Consider the following 21,239-nt stretch of genomic DNA (forward strand, 5'->3'; position numbering starts at 1 on the left):
AGAAAAAAAAAAAAAAAAAAAACAAAGTTTACAATGAAAAAAAAAAAGGAAGGAAAAAAACCACCCTAAGAAGTAACTAAGAGGGAATGTGAGAGGGAAAGAGCACATGGTAAACTTAATGCTAGCGTAACTCTGACCGATTCAGGTTCTTCCCGTGCTCATCACCACACCATCTGTGCTTAAATAAAAATGGAAGGGTTCCCAATCACGTTTTCTTTCTCTGTGCAAATACCATTTTCACATTCATATATTTAAAGGACTATGTGACTTATTGATTCAGAAATTAATCTGAAATGATGCTTATACAATACACACCATATTGATTCATTGTTTCTGCCCAGCACACTGCTGAGGAATACCATCACTGCACTGGTCGTAAGAATACACAGCGGAAATTGTTGATCAATTTCTTCTGACCTGGGACATATGTTAAATGTCTTGCACTCTACAAAGGCGTCATACACACCTGAGTTTCAGTACTACCCCATTAATTGGCTTTCCTTTGTTGCTCATTAGCACAACGTACAACTTAAGCCATGTATCAGGCCTCTTACTGGCAGCAGTGAGTATCTCAGTGCTTACAGCCCAAGGAGGGGAGCAGACTTCATAACTGTGTAACTACAAGGAAGAAGTGTTTTTAAAGGGTCCCTGCTTCTGAAACAGCACAACCCTGAAGAAACTCCAGCATTTGTCACAATGAGCTGTATGGCAAGGAGTTCCCCCACCAACACCACATCCAGAGACGGGGACTTTGCACTGCAGGCAATTCAAATTTCCCTCCTGGAAGAAGGAAGGGGAAGAAGGAAAAAAGTCTCTTTTAATACATTTTTGGATGGTCTAACATTGCTAACTTAAAAATACCCATTGGCAATGAGCTATCAGGTTGTTCCAACAGAGGCATTGAGAATCCAAAGCAGAAGCTGTTCCTGCCATCAGATTATTGCTCGCGATCCCTTCTTGACGAAATATAGGACAAATGAACATAGTGCTAATACATACCGTGTTAATTATGCTGTGGCACCACGTAGTAACCCTGATGGGAGCTCAGACGAATTGTGACGGACATGGACCGGGATGGTATTATATATAGCTTACATTCGTATGCAGTCAAGATGGCAGCTATAGCATGGGAAGAAAACTGCATTGTGAGGCTGGAATGAGCTTATGTTATGCTATTACATACTAGTAATGGTGTGAAGTTCATAAAACCAGTTTCAGCACTGTCCTGTGACTTTGATGTTGTTCCAGTCCTCCACAAACCATGTTAGTCTTTACGCTGTGAGCACACGCCAGGCCAGCACACAGTGCCAAGGATGCTGTAAGGAGCAAATGGCCACTTCAAGACCCCACGCTGCCAAAACCCAGCTTTGGTTCAGAGGAACAAGCCCCTTGCCTTGTCTCTCACCAGCCATGGGCAGGTGGCAGGGTGCTGAACGCAGCAGCTCCTGTGGGCACACCGCACCCATCGGGGACGAGCCGGAGTCGAACCACTGCAGCTCACGATCACCGAGGTACCAGAACACACACTAAATACATACACAGCTTGTAAGTTTATGTGGACTTGTATACAAGCTCTTTCAACAAAAACACACGCTTGCAACACTTTTCTCTTTTTTTTTTTCTCTGTTTTCTGACGCTGAAGTTTTGTTGCCTCCCCCACGCTCCCCGCAAAGAAATCTCCGTCCGCTTTCCTCAATCATTAATCATATTAGACTAATAAACATTCTGGCAACAAGGCTGTTTAAACAGCCTTCTCTCCACCCAAAATCCACTGGCAAATATTTTCACGTACAAGAAGACCATCCCACAGCCCTGCCTTTGAAGGCTAATCTAAACTGAGCTCCCCGAGCCAGCACCATGAAGAGCTGCTCTTTGGGAGGGGGAGTGCAGAAAAGAAATGAGAGAGGGGCCTTTAAGATGAAATAAAAATAGACTCCCTTGATCTTACCATGACATGGCCCAGACGTTCTCCCTGTGGGGGAAAAAAATGTTTCTTACTGCAGTGATAGTTTTTATAGCGTTTTCTTCTTGAGCTTTTTTTTTTTTTTTTTTTTTTTTTCCCTGTGCAACTTTGCTTCCTGAAGAACGCTTTATAGAAAAGACGCGACATTTGGCAACCCAGCTATGCCGCTTTGTGAAATTCTTCTGGCAAGTGCCCTACGTGCTGACTGCATTAAGCACGCTGCTTATTTATTTATTTGCTTAGGCAGAAGTCGAAGGGAGCAAGCCGTCGAAGTAAGGTGTGACAGGGCGCTGCTCCCTTCGAGAACGGGAGGAGCCGGAGCCCGGGCTTTTGGGGAAAATCTCACCATCTGAGAGGAGACGACTCCGACCTCAAAGCGCTGCTGCAGCTCCGGGGCACGCGCGGCGAGCTCCCGGCTCCCGAGGCGTTTAGCAAACATCAATTAATTAATGAATTAAGCCTCAATTCCACAACAAAGGCCGGTAGCGTTACACATCTATGTTGCAGGCGGGTAAAACGAAGCCACGGGGTAAAACGAAGCCCGCGCTGATCTCGCCCTGTGTGTCCTGAGGCGGGAGGGCACGGCACCACCGCCGCCGCCCTCGCTTCCTCCCTCGCTCCCGGAGCGAAAGCAGGAATGGGGAAGTCTCCCCGTGGGCACAGCCACGGCACAGGACCCTACATACAGCCTGGGGTTGTATTCTCGCAAAGGCAACTGCACAGCCTCCAAAGGGTCGAGGGCTCGAAGCAGCAAGCCCCGTTGCAGCCTACCCACACCACGACCCGGCCGTATGCTTGTGGTCTGGGGCTGTGGAACATATTTATGCTTCCCAGAGAACAAGACATTTCTCAGAAACAATGGGATATTCTGCTTACGACCATGATTAGCCCTATTTATTTACACCAGGGACCAACAAAGCTTGGTAAAGGCACCCCAGGGGACGCCCAGCAACTGCAGTTCACAGAACTGCAAAGCTTTCAGGCTGAACTGGAAGGAGAGACGGGAACGGGAAAGGATGCGACACACCTGCCCAGGGACAGAAACAAACCCCCCAACATCTTCAGGCCAAACTGGGAGCAGCAAAAGGCCCGGTCCATCCAAACCAGTTCCTTGTTCAGCACATACACCCTCAGGGAAATGCTGAAACACAGTCCGGTGCCTTCCAGAGGAAGCTACCAAACCTCTGACCAACGTGACCTGCTGCAGAGGGGTACAGAAAGGCATTTTTCTCCATCCCAGAAAGCTGAGACAGGCCTGGAGAGCCTGGTGGATCAGGTGGTGCTGTTTAAAGGCTGTGTCGCAGCACACAGATAGATCAATAATGCACCTATCCTTTGGAAAAGTTTTGAGCAGCTTGGTCTACAAAAATGTTACATGTTTAACATAAGGAAGGGGTTTCTACACACGTCTACAAGAGGCAGCATTCTCATTATTTGTTTGGGCCCGATAAAAAAGAGTTTGATTTTGCTCCTAGGAAAAGAGAATTGACACAGCAATGTAAATCTGTCTGGTCTTCTGCTAGAAGAGCATGAGTAAAAAACTTCCGTCCCGCTTGTTCTAATACTTCTTCCTGCATTTTCTGACCTTCACTTCTAGGCCACTTTCAATGACATCAAGGTAGTTATCACAACAGCAACATACAAGCCCAATTCTACAAGATTTATTCAAGGCAAAGGAACTTTAATCAGACCGCCAGTTTTAACACAAGGGCTCAGGACAGTAAGAAGCAGAACTCAGCAGCCAAGTTAACCACAGAGGAACCCTCCCCAATCATCTGTCTTCAGTGAAGCACACACCAAGCTCTCCTTTTAAAAGGATTTAGGGATCCGAGCACTGGATAGGGACAAAGGGACATAATCCATCCACACAGAAGTCCAAAGTCCCTCATCTGAAGGAGAGAAATGCCATAACTTCATAACTCATTCTCTATAATCTGAAAGCTGTAAAGCAGCACTTCACCTAGGGGGTTCAATCCCAGTACGGCAACAACAGACTGCCCACACGGATGCTTGTTGTGGGCTAGGACCGATTCTAGACATGCAGGCCAAGAGCAAGCAAGGGAAACCTCAGCATGAGTCGTCTGAAACTATGGTCTCATTAACCCTACACGCAGGCAAAGCTGAAGTTAAGAGGTTTTGGTTCTGCATGTGTATACTAGATAGCGAGATAATGAAATACGTTGTCCCAACATAACGTTTCACACCAAAATATTAATAAACATGCTTTTACTTTAAATAACTTAAAAAAAAAAAAAAAGTTATTCTCCATCAAACACACTTGTGAAGGCAACTAAGAGGGAGTAAGGTATTTTAGGATGATAGCTCACTAGCCTCAGATACACAGTTCAGAGATGCTCCCCAAGAGAAAATTACACAGGTTAAAACTCAGGTACAGGTAGTTTACTTGTTGGGGAGGATGAGATTATGGCAGAGGGGTAAGGCTTTGGGGGTAAAGGGTAGGACAAGACAGTAAGAAGATAGGGACGAGACAGGGTTGTTTTTGGCTTGACACTCGCCGAGAGAAAAAAACAAGCGTGAGTCATAGTAAAGGTAACTCGAAGTGTGATGTGACTGCAATGGAGAACTGAGCAGACCACACTGCATGAGTCAGCAGCGCAGATAAAAAGGGTGATAAGAAGCAGCAGATGGGACGTGTCTTTACTAAAACAGCCCTGCAGGACACAGGCCTCCTCTGCTCGAATGCAGCGTCCGTGCCAAGCTGCCGTGCGCTGGCGCGGCCGCTCGCGATCCCATGAATCAAAGCAGCTCAGGAAAGCAGCAGGCAAACAGGTGCAGGCGGATCCACACACAAAAAGGCACAGGAAAGCAAAGCGAACATCCCCCCCCAACACACACACACACACACACCCCTCAACCCTGCTCAGCCAGCGGGGTGGGGAGGAAGGGACGGGGGAAGGAAGCTGTCACCGGGCTCATGGCATTCGAGCTGGCTGCCGGCCAGCTCTGCTGCTCCTGCTGCTCACGCTGCCTCCCCGGCCAGTGGCTGCTCTCCCCGGCCACTTTCTGTCTCCTCAGCCGGGAGGCAGCCACAGCAGCAGGGCTCATCTGCATCTCCAGCAGCTGAAAAGGGCAGCTGGGGCTGCTCGCTGAGCTGTGCTTCGCCTGCACACTCCCGGCTTTGAAAGCTCTTTCTGCACAGGCCTGCACAGCCTGCCTTGCTGCGAGAGCAGAGCTTTTAACCCACAGAACCCAAACATTGTTTTCTGGGGTAGAAAAGCCATACGATCGTACCCAAGCCCACGTTAGCTGCAAAAATGCAACTTGCCACCCTGACCGCAGAAACAGCTCGCAATGGCGGTTCTGCGCGGGGAGGAGGCCGGCGCTTTGAACCCGGCCAGAAAAGCCCAGGGCCCCCTGTCGCAGCTCAGGGGAGGGCAGAGACAGGAGGTGAAGCTCAAATCGCCTTTCATCTTGCTTCTTGGCTGAGGTAAATCTATACCCTGCCTGCGAGGGGGTAAGACGGAAAGTAAAATGCTCTATTTTTAGCCGCAAGCTCCTGCTTCTTTAGGTTCATCTAATTTCTAAGAAACAAGCCTTGGCAAAAGGTCTGCATTTGAGGGGGATGAAAGATGACTCGTTTCATTTTCTTTCAGTGCAGCTCGTAGCATGACTAGCATAAATCTAAGCAGCTCTGCTTTAGCCACATATACGTGCCAGCTGTTTCTATTTGGGAAAGAGTCCCAATATTCTAGGAATATAGACGATTATACACATACATGCACACACGTTATTTCATTTTTCATTTTTCCTGCCCCGTCCTGCCAACATAAGCCTGTTGTGTCCAAGTGTTTCGATGGAGCTAGAAGGTGTGCCTCTCCCACCCCGCAACATCCTTTATTTATAGCTCCCCAAAGCTGGCGGGCTTGCCAAGGAAGAGCAGTTGCTGAGCCTCACACGGGCTGCAGAGCAACAGAGCTGTTGTAACAGATTAATAGGCAGAGAGAGAGAGAGAGAGAGAGACAGGAAAGAGAGGCGCTTTCCTCCTCTACACATCATGTCCTTGCTCTCAGCAGTGGCCCGTCCGAGGGAGCCAGACCAGGGCAGCCCCGAGATGGCGGCGCCCGGCTCTGCGGCCTGGCCTCGCACCGCTCCCGCTCCCGGCGGCAGTAGGTAGGAGAACCGCTCCCCTACGGGCACCGCAACCACGGGCGAAGGGGGAGGAGGGCGGTCAGCGCGCAAGAGAAACAGGCGAAGTCAGTTTTCATTTCCTGTCAGGTTTTCATCTCGTCTGGAGGCTTTGCTCACTGCTGCTTCCATTTCACGGCCTGCCTGCGGAGAAGCCACTCCACGCACTTGCCGGTCCCCGCTCGTTGCCCTTTCAGATGCTCCTGAGATCCATCCACCGCACCCTGCCCACCCTTCGCTGGCTGCAGCGGCAGTGAATCAGCCCACGACCACAAATCCCCATGCTGGTCTGTCCCTCGGAGCTGTGCAAACAAGCACGAGTCTGATGGGAGCCTCCACTGGCACGCCGGCTAAAATGCACAGGATTCATGGAAGCTGATGCACAACTTTTTTTTCCTACAGTCTCACATCTTTCCCTTACCCCTCGAAGGGCTTAGCCATCCAGAAAACCCGTTACGCTCCTTTTACTGCTGGTTTTCTCACTCCGTGGGCTATCTGATATCCTTTGAACTCCTGATGTGAGTGCTTCTGTGCATTCTGCAGGCGATTCCAGAATCACCAGAATCACAAATTATGCACTGCATAATTTGCACATGGACATAACAGCGCCTGCTAACCCAATGACAATTAGTGACAAATTATGATCGCAGCTCAGGCACAAGCTCAGAGAGGACTCCCATGTCCTCAGCCTGCAGAAAGTGCCGCACCGACAGCACTCTTTAGCACGGAGGCTGCTAAGCAGTGACAAATCGATGACAAACCTGTACTGATAGCTCTGCAAAAAAAAGGTTCATACATCTCCCAGCCACAGCCCCCTGGTAATATGCACGCTTCTGCACAACCCCTTTCAAAAACAGCCATCGGAGGCACTCAGCCATCCAACCCAAGAAGCAAGACACAGCCAGGCAAGGGTGACACCCTGCATCAAAGGTGGCTGAGGATGGACAGGCGCTGAGCTAGGCAAGCAGAAGGCAAAGGAGCAAGTGACAGAGCACAGGGTTCACGCTGCTGAGAGTTAACCAGCACAGTACGTGCCAGGAGCAGTAACTTCCATCCTGGGTGAACTGGGAGCAATGCCAGAGCGTGCGCAGCAGAGGAAGTCCTGGCTAAAGGAGATGGAACAGGGGAAACCACCTGATCCTCAGCCAGAGCCCCTCTCTGAAGATTTATCTCAGCACCACATCCTTAATTCCTTTACCAGTTTCCCAGAACTGGCAGTTCATGCGGCACGGTAAAGGACGAAAATGAGCCTGCCTTGTATCTTTGCATTCAGTTGATGTTTGCAAAGCTCTCCGAGAAGAAAAGCACCAGACTCCAGAAGCGATCTGTGTTATCACACTTGATCCACATGTGCCTGGGAGCTTGCTGCCCTCCATGGGACCAACAGCCTGAAGGGACAATGGCGTAAACCAGTAAGTAGCATTTTGCCTGCCTTTTTCTGGGAGAGATTATGTAGCTGTAGCACGTCAGAAGACAAAATTGCAAACTTGATTCCTAAAATCTCTAAGCAGTGCTCAGTCTCACTTTCTGGTTTACAACTGGATGAATTTCAAACAGAGTCACTTTCATGAGATCCAAGAACATGGCTGGGAACACAATGGAAAAGCCCCAAATCCTGCTCCTGTCCTCTACCTGCTGTGAAGTGTTATTCTCTCACACTAACCAACATGGACCTAGATTACTGCTCTCTACATGCTGAATAATAAATAATTTCTCTCTTGCTCACTCCTATGTACACACACACAAACTTTTTAAACATTAGAGGTTCATTTCAGGTATGCAAAATCTGCATTGTGAGTGACTGGCCCTGGGAAAAGACAAATAAGCAGAAAAAAAAGCCTAAAATTCTAAATATTTCTCTTGGCTACTGCGTAACTTTCTTAAATTAAGAAAAAGAGGCCGAAAGGGTACCCCCCAAAGACCTGCATTTCAGCGGGCTTGTGCTCCGTGGTGCATCCATGGTGTGGAGGAGCATGGCCAGGGGCTGAGCAGGGGGAGCCTCATGCCCTACGGGGAGGGATGGGTGGGCCTGACGGCTAAAATATGCTAAACTCATTCCTATACAGATGCACAAACAGGTGGTAGGGTTTGTTTTTTAAAAAAATGCTTTTATATATGTAAATTAACATATGCATTTCAAAATCAGGTTGTGGTGATCCACATTACATTCAAATACTGTATCAATCGACACCATCTGAATTCAGGGAATTATGGCCTCACTGCTAAGTCTTGAAGAAAAACAAACCTTGGAACTGACAGAAGTTATTGACTACACTTCTTAAAACCAGGCCTGACTCAATCCTACATCAGCTTTCGGTAGCTGTGGTGTTTCTTCTGCAAGGCCAGAGAGCATCTTCTTTATTTCAGTGCATTCAACAGCCTGAGCTAAACACTTACCTCAAATAAGAGAAAGGAACTGGAAGTTGTAAAAGAAAATAGAAGTTCAAATACTTTCTTAATAGAAGTGATGTGCAAGAGTTCATGATCTACAATTCATAAAGCTCTCTAAAATACTGTGATCACACACACACAAAAAAAAAAAAAAGTTTGGTTTAATGACTGTAATTAATTGCAGTGGCTTAATTTTAATGCAGAACAAGCTTTTTTCTTTTATTTTTTTTTCTTCTTTTTCCCCCTCTATTTCCCAGCTCCTATTTTAAGTAAGCATTTTGGTTATGTGACAGAAATGTTTCATAATCTCCTTTTTGTGAGCTTTTGCTGAACGTTTATTTTCACTTGAATGTAGCTTGATACAAGTCACATGCAAAAATATAATCTTATAAACAGGGAACAGATAACACACCACTGATTGTAATAAGAAGTAGAAAACTCTTGAGGCCCCCAGAAATATGCGTTGGACTATCTCACTGATGGAACATCTGTAGAAATATAACATTGTCTGAGGTGGAAAAGACATACGAAATTATTTGAAGTACTGAAAGCATCCCCTTCTTTAAGGACATTACCTAAAAAGAGTAAATGCAAATCAAGATTTAGAAGCTGATTATTTTAACAAAGGGTTCCTGCTTGCAGATTTTAGTCACGACTGAAATCAGTGTTTAAATCCCACCGAATAGCCCTCCACAGCAGAAGCAGTGCTGATTCATTTCTCATGAGATGGGACACTGAAGATCATGAAGAAGATTGCTAGTTTGCTGATGCACGGCAGATGCAGTGGGACAGAGACAAATGCACCCTAGTATTTTAAATTTTAAAAAGGCAGGAGGCTAAAATATGCACATATGTGCCTGTGTGAATGTACGCCCTCATTTTCTTATCACGCTAGATCACAGAGCTGAATAGCAGCAGACTAGAAGAAGGAAGCTTTTGGCCAGGGGTAAGGGCCAGCAGCTCTCAAGCGTTCAGGGCACTTATCCCAGATGCAAAAAAGCGAGGGCTGGCACAGCAGCGAGTTTCTCTGAGTAAGCACAGCACTGCGTGGCCAGAGCTGCACGGCTGGGGCCATGAACACGTGGTGATGTCTGACCGCTCTGGGTTAGCGTGGATCCTGCCAGGATTATGATAAGCCTTGCTAAATCCGTGCTGGGCACACGGTGACTCCGCGCTGTCCTCCGCCAGTGCTCCTCGTCCCAGGATGACAGTGACAAAACAGCCCTCGGGGCTGTCAGGCTGGGAGCCACGCTGAGCAGGAGCAAAGCAGCCTGGCTGCTCTCAGCAGACCCCAACGGCACGGCCCTACCTTCTCAGGAGACCGCAGGATGGTCGAGGTGGGAAGGGACCTCCAAGAAAGGAGCCTGTCTGGGCAACGTGTGCCAGTGCTCTGTCACCATGCAGCAAAGAAGCGCTTCCCCACGGTGTCCTGCAGCACCTCTGCCACCCTGACTGCTCCCTCTTGCTCTGGCAGCACAGACCTCCTCTTGGCTCGTGGTGGTGTGCAGACACAGCACCCCGCTCCAGCGTGAAGCCGCCGTGCCTGCCGGAGCCCTGCTGGCTTTACTACGGCCACGCTACGCCTTAGCGGGTACTGATTGTGTTTGCACAATATCTCAACAAGCAGAGCCAACCAACATCACTTCCTCTATTTCTGTAGACGAGTAATGTATTTACAGGAACAGCCTTTTGAAACGTTCCAGTAAAATTAGCTTACTCACAGATTTTTTTAATGTTTTTTTTTTTTTTTTTTTAAACTAGAACAGAGAGCAGAAGGATAATATCATCATCGGGTTTTGTGCATAAATCAGGCGGCTATTTACCGCTGACGTGCCGCAGTGATGAATTGCCACTATCTTTTGAGTTCCTTGTTGTTATTGCAGTTTACCTAAGTTCACGGGATCACACATCCGTGCACAAAAAACATTCCTCGCTATTTCCTGGGAAACGACCTTCAGAGGCATGTATTCCACCTCCTTCCCCAAGGCAATGCCCAAAATACTCCTGGAGGAGGTTTGTCTGTTTTATAAAAACCTCCAGCGACGATGCTTCCACAGCGCTCTCAAAGGCAAGCGACTGCAGCACCAAAATACCCTTATCACTTGAGAGCTTCCCTATGCCTTGCCACCTCCCAATTAAGCCCGTTTCTTCCCATCCTGACCCTATAAGCCCTGCAGTTCAGCCTGTTCCCTCCCTCCCTCCCCACAGCAGCCCTCCACATATTTGCACGCTGCTATCGCGGCTCTCACTGGCCTTCTCCCGTGTAGACTAAACAATCCCCATTCTTTCATCTTCTTTCCCAGGTGGTGTTTTCCAAGCCTTTGATCATTTTCTCTGGACGTCGTCCAAGTGGCTCTCTACTAGGCCGTACCCTGAACCGGGTGTTGAGCCACTTCCAGCACCGAGCAGATGGGGTCTTTTGTGTTTTTTTTAGGGAAGGGAAGGGAAGGGAAGGGAAGGGAAGGGAAGGGAAGGGAAGGGAGGGGAAGGGAGGGGAAGGGAGGGGAAGGGAGGGGAAGGGAGGGGAAGGGAGGGGAAGGGAGGGGAAGGGAAGGGAAGGGAAGGGAAGGGAAGGGAAGGGAAGGGAAGGGAAGGGAAGGGAAGGGAAGGGAAGGGAAGGGAAGGGAAGGGAAGGGAAGGGAAGGGAAGGGAAGGGAAGGGAAGGGAAGGGAAGGGAAGGGAAGGGAAGGGAAGGGAAGGGAAGGGAAGGGAAGGGAAGGGAAGGGAAGGGAAGGGAAGGGAAGGGAAGGGAAGGGAAGGGAAGGGAAGGGAAGGGGAAAGCTGCCTGCTCAGCAGAGCACTGGCAGCGCATCTCCCAGGGGACAGGAGATCAGGACACGCCACAGGCTGGTTTCCTCTGGTGGTCTGGGAGCCAGCTGTGATTTTTAACACCCTATTCAACTAAACCAGGCCAAACTGCCTGCAGCACGGCCCGGCTCCAACTCGCAGACCTTCTGCTGCAGGCCCACTGTTGAGTCAGCCATTCCCCATCCCGTGCTGTGCAGCTGGGTATTTCTACCCCTGCACAGTGCTCGTATGTCTGTCCCTTGTTGTTATTATTTATTTTTTTTCCCCAAACCGTTCCTCCAGTTAGTCAGGGCCACTCTGAACTTCAGCCTTGCCCTCTGAGGAGCCTGCAGCCCCTCTCCACGCTTCTTATCCTATGTAAATTTAATAACTGCTCTCACTGCTCCATCAATCATTTCAATAATGAAAACAATGAGTATTACCAAAGCCAGGACAGACCCCCGGGGAATCTCACTCACTCCAGTCTTGCAGTTTAACAGCAAACCATGAATAACTACTCTGAATAGTGCCTGGTGAAATTCTCTGCACCCACATTACAGACTGACCGGCTAGCTCCACAAGCTGCTTAAGAAAGCACATTGAAGGTAAAACAATTTCATTTCCATCAGACACAAGTTCAGCTACACTGTCACAAGCACCGCTGGAAAGTCTGTGTTAAGCACTGCCATAAAAATACGTAGCACACTGGTAATAAGAGGAATGGGAGTGATGACAACCAAGCTTTAGGATGGCAGGAAGAACTTCAGCTCAGCTGCGACAGCAGGAGCCTGACTTGGCTTCCAGCAAAGAGAGAGGCTTGGAAGAAGCAAACTGAAACCTGGTATAAAAATGACAGGAATTTCGTACCTGCCATCAGCTGCTGCTGACTTATCAGTAAAAGAAGATGCAATCACAGAGGTAGCTTGAAAAAAAAGAGCACACACAAAACCCACAAAAACAAACAAACCACTTTCTTAGCTCTTCCAGATGTTCTCCTGATAGCACCCTAGCAGCCTACCCCACTCACAGACCATACACATGCTAGACACCAAAGATCACGACTCCCAGAACCAAAAAACAGGTTTCATCACCCACTAAAAGCATCCCCAGCGCCCCACCAGACCCAGAAGCAAGCGGCAGCGGCTGGTGCCTGGAACGAGGAGAAAGGCTAAGTTCCATGGCAAGTGAAAGGTGAGGCAGCTTTCCAAAGCTGGCTCCCTCTGCTTGCCAAGCCAGCAGTGCCCGGCCCACGCCTCGCTGCGGAAGATGCGCCGGTTTCCCAGGAGAGCTCCCTCTCGCAACGCGGATGTGCTCCGCCGAGCCAAGCGCCTGCCGTTGCGTAACGCCACCCGGCATTAAGCGTTAGACACTATTTGGTGTAGCTCTAAAATGTAAACCAGAAGTTACAGCCCGGCTCAGTGACGCTGCCAAGAATGTGAACGCTGTGATTTTAGCGGGGAGGAACATCTTCTCCTCCCACCGCGTACTCCCAGGCGTTATTTTTCCGAACTCTGCTGTCGTTGTCAGGAAAACGCGGAGTAACACGTCGGTGCTGCTTTCCTCTCTGTCTCTGGCACCCGTGGGTACCACCGAGGTACACGGGGCTGGATCACTCACCTCACATCCTGTAATACCGGGGCAAAAATCAGAGAGAAACCCCCCAGCCAGCCATTTCCAGTCACCTGCTCGAACCAGAAGGAACAAGACTGCAAGATGCTGAGGAATACTTTGGAGTTGTATTTTTCCTACAGTTTCCAGGAGTTGCACAATGCAATTCTTCAGCAGAATACAGGTCCCTTCTGAAATGTATTATGCATAACCCAGTTTTCCATGGCGGAAAACTCACCACGGGAATAGTGTTTGCTCACACCAGCGATGTATCCCAAAATTACAGTCATTTATAACCTCATTTCATTGACAAAAGAAATAATATCGTTCTCTTCTGACAAATATCAGTACACAGAAAAAGTAATGAATAAATGCCTATAAACAGGTATCAAATAAAGCAACTATCAATCACTGTAACAAAGTTTTAATTAAATCATATGTTAAGTAAAAAAAACACTGAAGAAAAACCAATCCACATAAACCGAAATCAAAATAAAAATCTGTCACTCATGCCAAAGCAGAAAAAGCACAATTCAGAGCACTAAAATACCAGAACCTGTTAACTGAACGGTCATCTAAAACACAGTACATCTGTATTTTAAGAATGTCTTTAATGTGACAGAGAGCTTAAAACTCTGGAAGTATTCACTACTCCTCTACAATGATTTCTTTCTAAGAGAGAGAAAATATTCAGTTATCTGCAGTGTCCACATTTCAGTATTACAAATCAAGTCAGCATTTAGCCGAAGTTGAATACATATTTCTGGAGACACATTAGAAAGAACCCCAAGGATTAGTCCCAACACAAAAGGATGAGGGAGTTGCCTGCTGTCATCCTGCCAGTTTTGCAGAAAGGAAGAGTTAGCAAATAAGGCATGAAAAGATAGGAGCAAAGAAACTCATACCTGCGAAAAATGCAGCAACATCAGGTGTGCAATAAAATTAGAGGAAGTAGTAACAGGCCCACAAGAATTCACAAGAGTTGCTGGCCAGCTAAAAGCCCTTTTGGCCTCAGCTGGCAATACTTAGCACCCTTAAAGCTGGCTAAAACCTCCATTTCATCTGCTACTGTGAAGTAAAGGATATTGTCTGTTTTTTTTAATCCCTTAGGTTGATGCTAACAGTGATACCAAACATACGCACCTTACTGCTTTAGGGAGGGCCCAAAAAATCCTCTCTTGGGCTTTGAAAATCCCTCACTGGTGCAGCAGACTGCTTTCACAGCACAGTGAGCTACAGTGCAGCGAAGAAGGGAGAGCATCATTCAAGTATGTGGGTGCGTGCACACACGTGTGCAGGGAAAGTGAAGGAGGAGGCGCGCACACGGTATGGTAATTTTCTGAATATGGCAAGCCAACCACAGACAGTGCAGATGGACGGTCATGTTGTGAAAATACAGAGTTGATTCAACACCACCATGTCTAGCAAGATGGGCTGGCAGGTTTCACAAGGCAAAGGCTACCTCTGGGGGTGGGGAAAGATGCGGGGGGGTGAGGAGCTCTGTGCCGGCCTGGAGCTACCTTAAAAGTCACTTTAATTAGTCTGGTAGATAAAATTCAACAACAAAAAGATAGGGAAAAAAAGAACAAAAAGGCTTAACTTACTGAATTAAGACACCACTTTAAGAGGTTTCCCCACTTTCCCTGCTGTAAAGCACTTCTGAAAAATTCAGCCACTGAGCTACTGCTTTTCTTGACCTTTTCGCTGAAAGAGAGCAGAGTAAAAACAGGAAAGAGCTAAAATGATATGCAATAAAGATGCTTCATGTTAGGAAAGTCATTTGAGTCACGGCTGCAAATTCAGTCTGTGTCAGATTTGCCAATATAATGCTTGCTAAAGACTATCTATTAACAGCACCAGCAGTCAAAGTGAGCGTATGGTCTCTCAACGTAGCACGCAATATACCAGGCAGCTCTACAGCATTTGCCTCTGTTCCTGGTTTTCTGCACCCAAAAACTTACTTCAGGTATTATGATTAAAGTATAATACCCTGAGTCCCAAGGAGATTTGCTCTTCTGATTGCCCTTTCCTTAACAATAATGCAAATAAATATGGAAATGTATCTATTGTCTGAGGAATCCTTCCACTAATTTTGTTCTTTGATGGTTTGGCTGCTTTAGTGCAGCTAGGAATCAAGAGTAAAGTGGATCATAGCTCAATATAGAGTGTGGTTAATCTTCCCTTTGCATAATGCTGGTACACTATGGCCCAAATACCAGAGATTTATTTGATGTGTACATGCTTTCAAGCATTAGTAAACAAGTTGCAACCCATTATGAAAGAAGAGCGGATCCGAACGGTTGTGAAGCTCTTTATACGTGCTAGACTGACACAGGCAGGCTAATATACTTGCATTTGCATGTGTGCTAACTGTTTAATTTGGGAGACTATTTCACCAAGAAATGCTGTTTTTAAAGTATGACTAAAAATGCGCCTGAGATCGCTTCCCATGTCCTGCTGCAGGATTGTCTGAAGCACGACAGAACTGGTAGTTAGAGAGGCACAGTTTTCTCTTTATCCTTTCCTAATTGATTTTATTCCTCTCACCCACTTAAGCGCACAGAAGTTCCCTATATGTATCAGTGCTCTCTAGATAAGACACCCAGTGTGAGCCTACAGGACTTTAACACACAGGCAAAACCAAGCAAGCTTTAAATAAGCCATTTGCCCAATATGGAGCATTTTTTCTACCTAGTAAAGAAATATGACCCCGTGCTCTGGCGCTGGCTTTAGAGGACAGTACCTAAGTCCTTGCCCTCTCACATCCACGTGTGATTTTCGGCAGTTCTCCTGGAGTTTATACTGCACTCACTGACCCCCGCTTAGGCTGCAACCGGACAGCATCAGTCACTTGCTGTTTCTGGCCCAGATTTTATCCTCTTCTGCGCTAAACACTGACTTGAAATGACTCAGGAATAGTTTCCTCTGGTTTTTCCCCATAACGAAGAAGCCACGACAGAGGTTGAAAGAAAACTGTGGGCAGAGGGAGAAGGACCTTTCAGCCAGCAATTCAAAAATCTCAGCTACGGAGGGAATGCACAAAGCCTACCCTGCGAGACTGGGCTCCTCAGATGAAGTCTCAAAACTTGGTGGCAACTAGCAAATGGACATAAAAGCATATGCCTGTGAAAGCAGTGCTGTGAGAACAAACACATCAGTGGCTGTGAGACTCCAGGACACCACAAAAAAAAGTAGCACAGTAAAAAGAGAGGATGCCAGCGTCTCAGATAAGCAGTAATGGCAATGTTTACTTAAACTGTTCTGCTGAGTTGTTCCCATTTCAAACAGAAAACTTTGATTTAAGGAAGAGACTTGCAGTACTGTCTTCGTATTTTTCTTTCCCTTCAAAGCATGAAAGTACTTCCTTTTTCAAAACCAAATGACCAAAGTTTACATCCAAACCCTCTCAGACCCCCAAATCTCACATCTGAACTCTATTAAAAGCAACAGTTTGTCCAGCCAAACACTCCAACAATATATTTAATAGCCTGTAATGCTTCTAACGCCCTGCTGCCTGAAGTCTAAGATCTGGAAGACAGGCCAGGCACAAGCACCCAGGGGCAGTGACCACTACAGGGAATGTGCACAAAGACCTGGTTATCTCCCCTGGCTCTGCAACCACCGCTCTGACCAGAGCAGGGACTGTGCCACTGAGGAGGGTAGGAGCACAGCCCACCTCTCAAGGAGGAGCAGGCTTGAGGTGAGGAGATGAATCAAAGATGACAGTTGTGCCAAGCTTGTAAGCATGGATGTGCTCTGTCAAACTAAATCCTACAGTTTTGTGTGTGTTTTATTATTTGATTTTACCGGACCTCGTCTTTCTCCTAGCCTACTGCTTCCCTCTTACCACTTGAGGTTCCTCCCATCCATTCTTACTTCACATTCTTCAGGCTGGAAGATTTCTCAGATCACTTCCCCAGTTTAACTACAAATAAACTCAACGGAAAAACTTCTGGACCCCACTGGGAATTAGATTGGCCCTTTGCCTTGTGCTCAGGTATGAGCACGCTGCGCATCCAGCAGTACTCCTCCCCAGCTGGCTAATGGATGCTTGGGAAAAGCATTTTGATGCACACTTGCTGGTCGTGACACTGGAAAACACAGTTCATGCTGTCTCCTGACAAAAAGCCACAGCACATGTTCTTCTTTATAAGGTGTACGTGTAGAAAATTAAAAATATCTTTTCTAGTAAGCTATGCAAAGCAGAAACAGCCTCCTGGTACTACTATTACAGCTGACTGGAAGCTAAAATCATACTAATTATATAGTTCACCGTGAACTCCAGCAAGGCTCCACAAATCCTAGGTGTCCCAGAACGAAGAATATTGCTTGGGCAAAGCCCCTGGTGGGTGCCTCCCTGCCACCACGCGTGGGCGAGTCCCATGAAAGCATTAGGGGAACGCAGCTGGGAACCACAGCTTTTGTGCCTGCTGCTCCTCCTCCATTGCCCTGCATCACTGCACCAAGGGGTGAAGGACAGGAGCAAGGCCACACCTTGTTGGGTTTTGTTTTTTTTTCCAGGGCATCAGGAGCCCCAGACTGCGTAGCCATGTACACCAACAACACTCCTGCAGGCATTTTTAGGTCTAACATGAACCCTGCAAAGGCCAAAAGTCCCACCCGTAAATTCTCCGTCCCCATCAGAGCAAGACCTTACATCCCTAAGTTGCACAACACTGTTCTCCACGTCAGGCTTTTCTAAACGTTGAGCCTCTTACTGATGGGCATTTTCCACTGACTTGCCAGTCTGACTGCTCAAGATTAAGCAAAATTGTGGATGATTCCACAGCTCATTTCATGTTATCGTGCCAGTGGGTTGCTGTGAATTCATGATGAAGCAACAGAGGATGCACATTCAGATACGAACTACGCTGAACTTTCAAGACTAGTTCTTCTGTTGTGGGCCCATCTACAAGGGGTGCAGTGGAATTTTTTAAAAAGCTTTTCACACAGCTTACACTGAAAAAAAAAAAAAGGGAAAAATGATTATTTGCATAATATCTAAATAATGCAATGCAGGCATTTTCACTTCCACGCTTCGGTATCTAAAAAATGGCCAGTGGAATATGATCATGTACTACAAGGTCAGATGAAGGAATGGATTCCCACACACTGACAGCAACAGTTTATTGCCTTTCATAATGAAAACAAGCAGAAAATATTTCACTCTGAAGGATGAGTTTCCAGCAAACTCTTGAGGTCTCTGAAAACAGCCACAACTACTACACTGCCACTAGCAGAATGCTTGGTAACTTCACAGAAGATATCGTATTTTAAAGATTAATTTTCAAATATATTCACTGGGCTATCATACCATGTTTTTAAAGTTACCAAGATTAATTACTTTATTTGAACAGCAGAGAACTCTGGATGTCAAAAAAAATGCACATATATGCATAGAGAAAGACAGAGGTGTCAATCTATTGCAAACCTACATGAAAGAAGCAGGAAAAATGACGTGAAAATGAAAGAAATATAATTAATAATCTACAACATAATCAGGACATCGAAAAGATAACTTTACAACCTCGTTTGGCCTATGGGCAGACTGAGCAGGCTTTCTCCGATCTTTGTCAGCTTGCGAGTCGCTCCCCTGGAGAAGCAGCTCTCAGTCAGCAGGTCCACAGACCACAGGCGCTGGTCACTGCCACCACCACAGAGCACAAACTAGAAGCCACCACTGCATTACAAACCCATTAACCAACGTAACCAGTGATGCTTTACAGCCCGCAACCTCCAGCCAAGACTGCAATGACGTAGGCTCTCCCAAAGGCCTGCACGGTGCAGCACCGTCGCGTCCCCAGAGGAGCGCCATTAAGGAAGGACAGCCCAGCCACAAGCTCCGTGGCCAGGAGCAAGCATGGGGCCTCTCTGGCCCCTGAGGCTTCAGGAAAACCTCACATGGTCCTGCCACTGAGATGTCCCCCTCCTGCACAAGGGGGACTTCGCAATTAGGACTGTGTGAGGGCTAGCAGACCCTGGCTGCGAACAGGGCGCAGCTTGCCTCCACACCTGAAGTGTCACGGGCTCACCTGAGGTGAAAGATAGACTTATCACTGCCAAGAGTGGGATACCTGCAAGATACAAGTGTAACAATGCATTTGTTTATTTAAGGCCCTTTATCACACAAAAATCCCACGGAAGTCCTGGTGCTGCACACAAAATAAACCTGCCCCACTGAAGTGCAACAGAAAAGGGCGGGCAGAGGCAGGCAAGAAAAACGAGAACCTGGTGGCCCACCTCCGGGCACTTCCCACTTCCTCAACAGCACGCATGTAGACAAGGCCTCAGCTTTCGTGGTTTCAGGCAAAAGACTCCTAACGCCGCAGAAAACTACTCCCCAGTCTCCAAAATGCCACTCCAGGAAGGACAGATGGCTGTCGGTCCACCGTTCCCTCCATTTGAACCCCTGCTCCTGAAGGTTAAGAGATGCAATACATGTAACTTCTCCAGATCCAATGAAATTAGGCTCCGATGCAGCACCAGCTGTCCAGCACTTTTCCTGAAAGGCAGGGCAATGAGCTGCACCCCCGGAGGCAGGGCATTCAGCTAGCTGGCTTCAGTGCTTCACCCGTATTGACGAACGAGACAGCAAAGACAGAAGAAAACTTTCTGGGTTACAGTCCTGACTTCAAGGTTTTAAAATCACTAGCTGGGAAACCCACTCCCTAGCTGGCTAATGATTCAGCTTTGAAAGCAAATATTTAATAATTACTTAGTAAAGGGAAGTTGTGGACAGTTACACCTCAGGGTATTTCCAGAAATGACAAGTATTTTAAAATGCAAATTCACAAATTCTGCAGCGTACATAATTTGAATATCTAGTGTACATCCCAGCCACACACCATACTGCTAGCAAACACCACAGTGGGAACAGTTTTTCCAGGACTACATATATCCCCAATGACACGTTAGAATGCAGTTTTAAACAACAATGCAAAGATAAAAGCATGCTGCCTATGGCACGCTTTAGAGCTGTTACCATATTCTCTGTCAGTAATCTATGGATTAATAGGGCCCTGATGCACTATAACACGTTGGCCGCTCACAGCTCCATGGAAGATTATTGTCTTACCACGAACATTAGCTGAGGATTAGGCATATGTCACAATTATTCATTCAGATTTTTAACTTGGTCATCTCTAAAATACTACAGTTGGTGTTTAGCTTTTATTATTATTATTTAAAGATATGATCCTAATTCCATTAATTTGCACCAGTATCAAAGGAGTAGGTTCATGCTCTAAATGAGAAGATTAATGTTATCTTAACAATTTATTTCTGTGTCCCTCAGAGCAGCTATACTAGATAAAAATATATATATTCATTTAACCTATTATTCTGCCACTGACAGTAGATGCAGCTGATACTTAGGGAAACGGTTGAAGAAATAGAGCAAGTATAGGATGCAAAAAAAAAAAAAAAAAAGTAATGTGTTTCAGCATGATTACTCCCATTTTTGGCTGTGCTCAAAATCAAGATGCTTTTCCAAATCTTGCTGTTAGGAACAGGCAGTAAAACACATCTATATAATCATCTGCAACAGCAACCCATCTTGTAAACAGGCCAAAATCTCCTGAGTATTTTGCTTTCTTGGTTTTAATTTAGAACAGAGTGGATAGTCAGGTGGATAACTGGCCACAAAATAAAATGTCATTTACTGGTTAAGACCTGACCTAAGATGTGGGAGATTCACCTTCCACTCCTTCTCGCTCTAGAGGCTCCCCATACCACCATCAGTATTTGAGTCTGTGCAAAATGCCTTCAAAATAATAACAAACTGGAACACTTCCAGAACAACATTTTCCATCCACTCTGTACATGCTGTGAATCACCTCACGAACAGGGCAGCCCTGGAGAGATTTCCCATGTGTTACTATTTTGCCCAGATCTCCTTAGCAAAAGCAAGATTGTTCCTATCACATTCAACAACTCGGGCAGGCTACACCACCACCAGCAGCGTCTTGGGGTCACAGAGCCTGGCTGCTTGGTGTCTGCATGGCGGCAGTGGGGGATTTGTGTTACTTAACAGAAGTGCTGTTGTTCCAACCTTCGGACAGGAAAGCCGACGACCATCAAGGATTCAGGATTCTCTAACATCCCTGTTGGGAAACTGGGGGTTTCTGTGTAGGTTACTAGCACTGAGACATAAAGGTACTGCAACAGTTCTAGCGACTTGGCCAATTTCTCTTCCTAGCTATAGTGGGTGACACACATAAAAATGAGGCTGCTTGCACTTCACAATGCAAGAAAGCACATCTTTGTCATCAATACGTTAAAGTAGCTAAAAGTACGTAAACATTTCAGAAGATAAACCATATATACATATTTAAATATATACCTA

At 46.7% G+C, this 21,239-nt stretch overlaps 1 protein-coding gene across 8 annotated transcripts in view; it reads right to left on the minus strand.

The window, feature by feature from the left end:
• The window catches only part of ATXN1 (ataxin 1), a 193,308-nt gene that overhangs the window by 149,525 nt on the left and 22,544 nt on the right, over window positions 1-21,239 (minus strand). For 2 of the 8 annotated variants that reach the window (XM_082754903.1, XM_082754904.1), the window contains exon 3: window positions 14,500-14,599. The exons of 5 other annotated variants lie outside the window; for them this stretch is intronic. The gene's annotated coding sequence lies outside the window, so the exon portion shown is untranslated. Of the gene's footprint in view, window positions 1-9,809; window positions 9,938-14,499; window positions 14,600-21,239 lie in introns of those variants that run through there. One more of the 8 variants, XM_082754898.1, reaches the window with a different exon arrangement.

The sequence above is a fragment of the Aythya marila genome, assembly GCF_965140915.1.
Source record: "Aythya marila genome assembly, chromosome: 2".
Classification (NCBI taxonomy): domain Eukaryota; kingdom Metazoa; phylum Chordata; class Aves; order Anseriformes; family Anatidae; genus Aythya; species Aythya marila.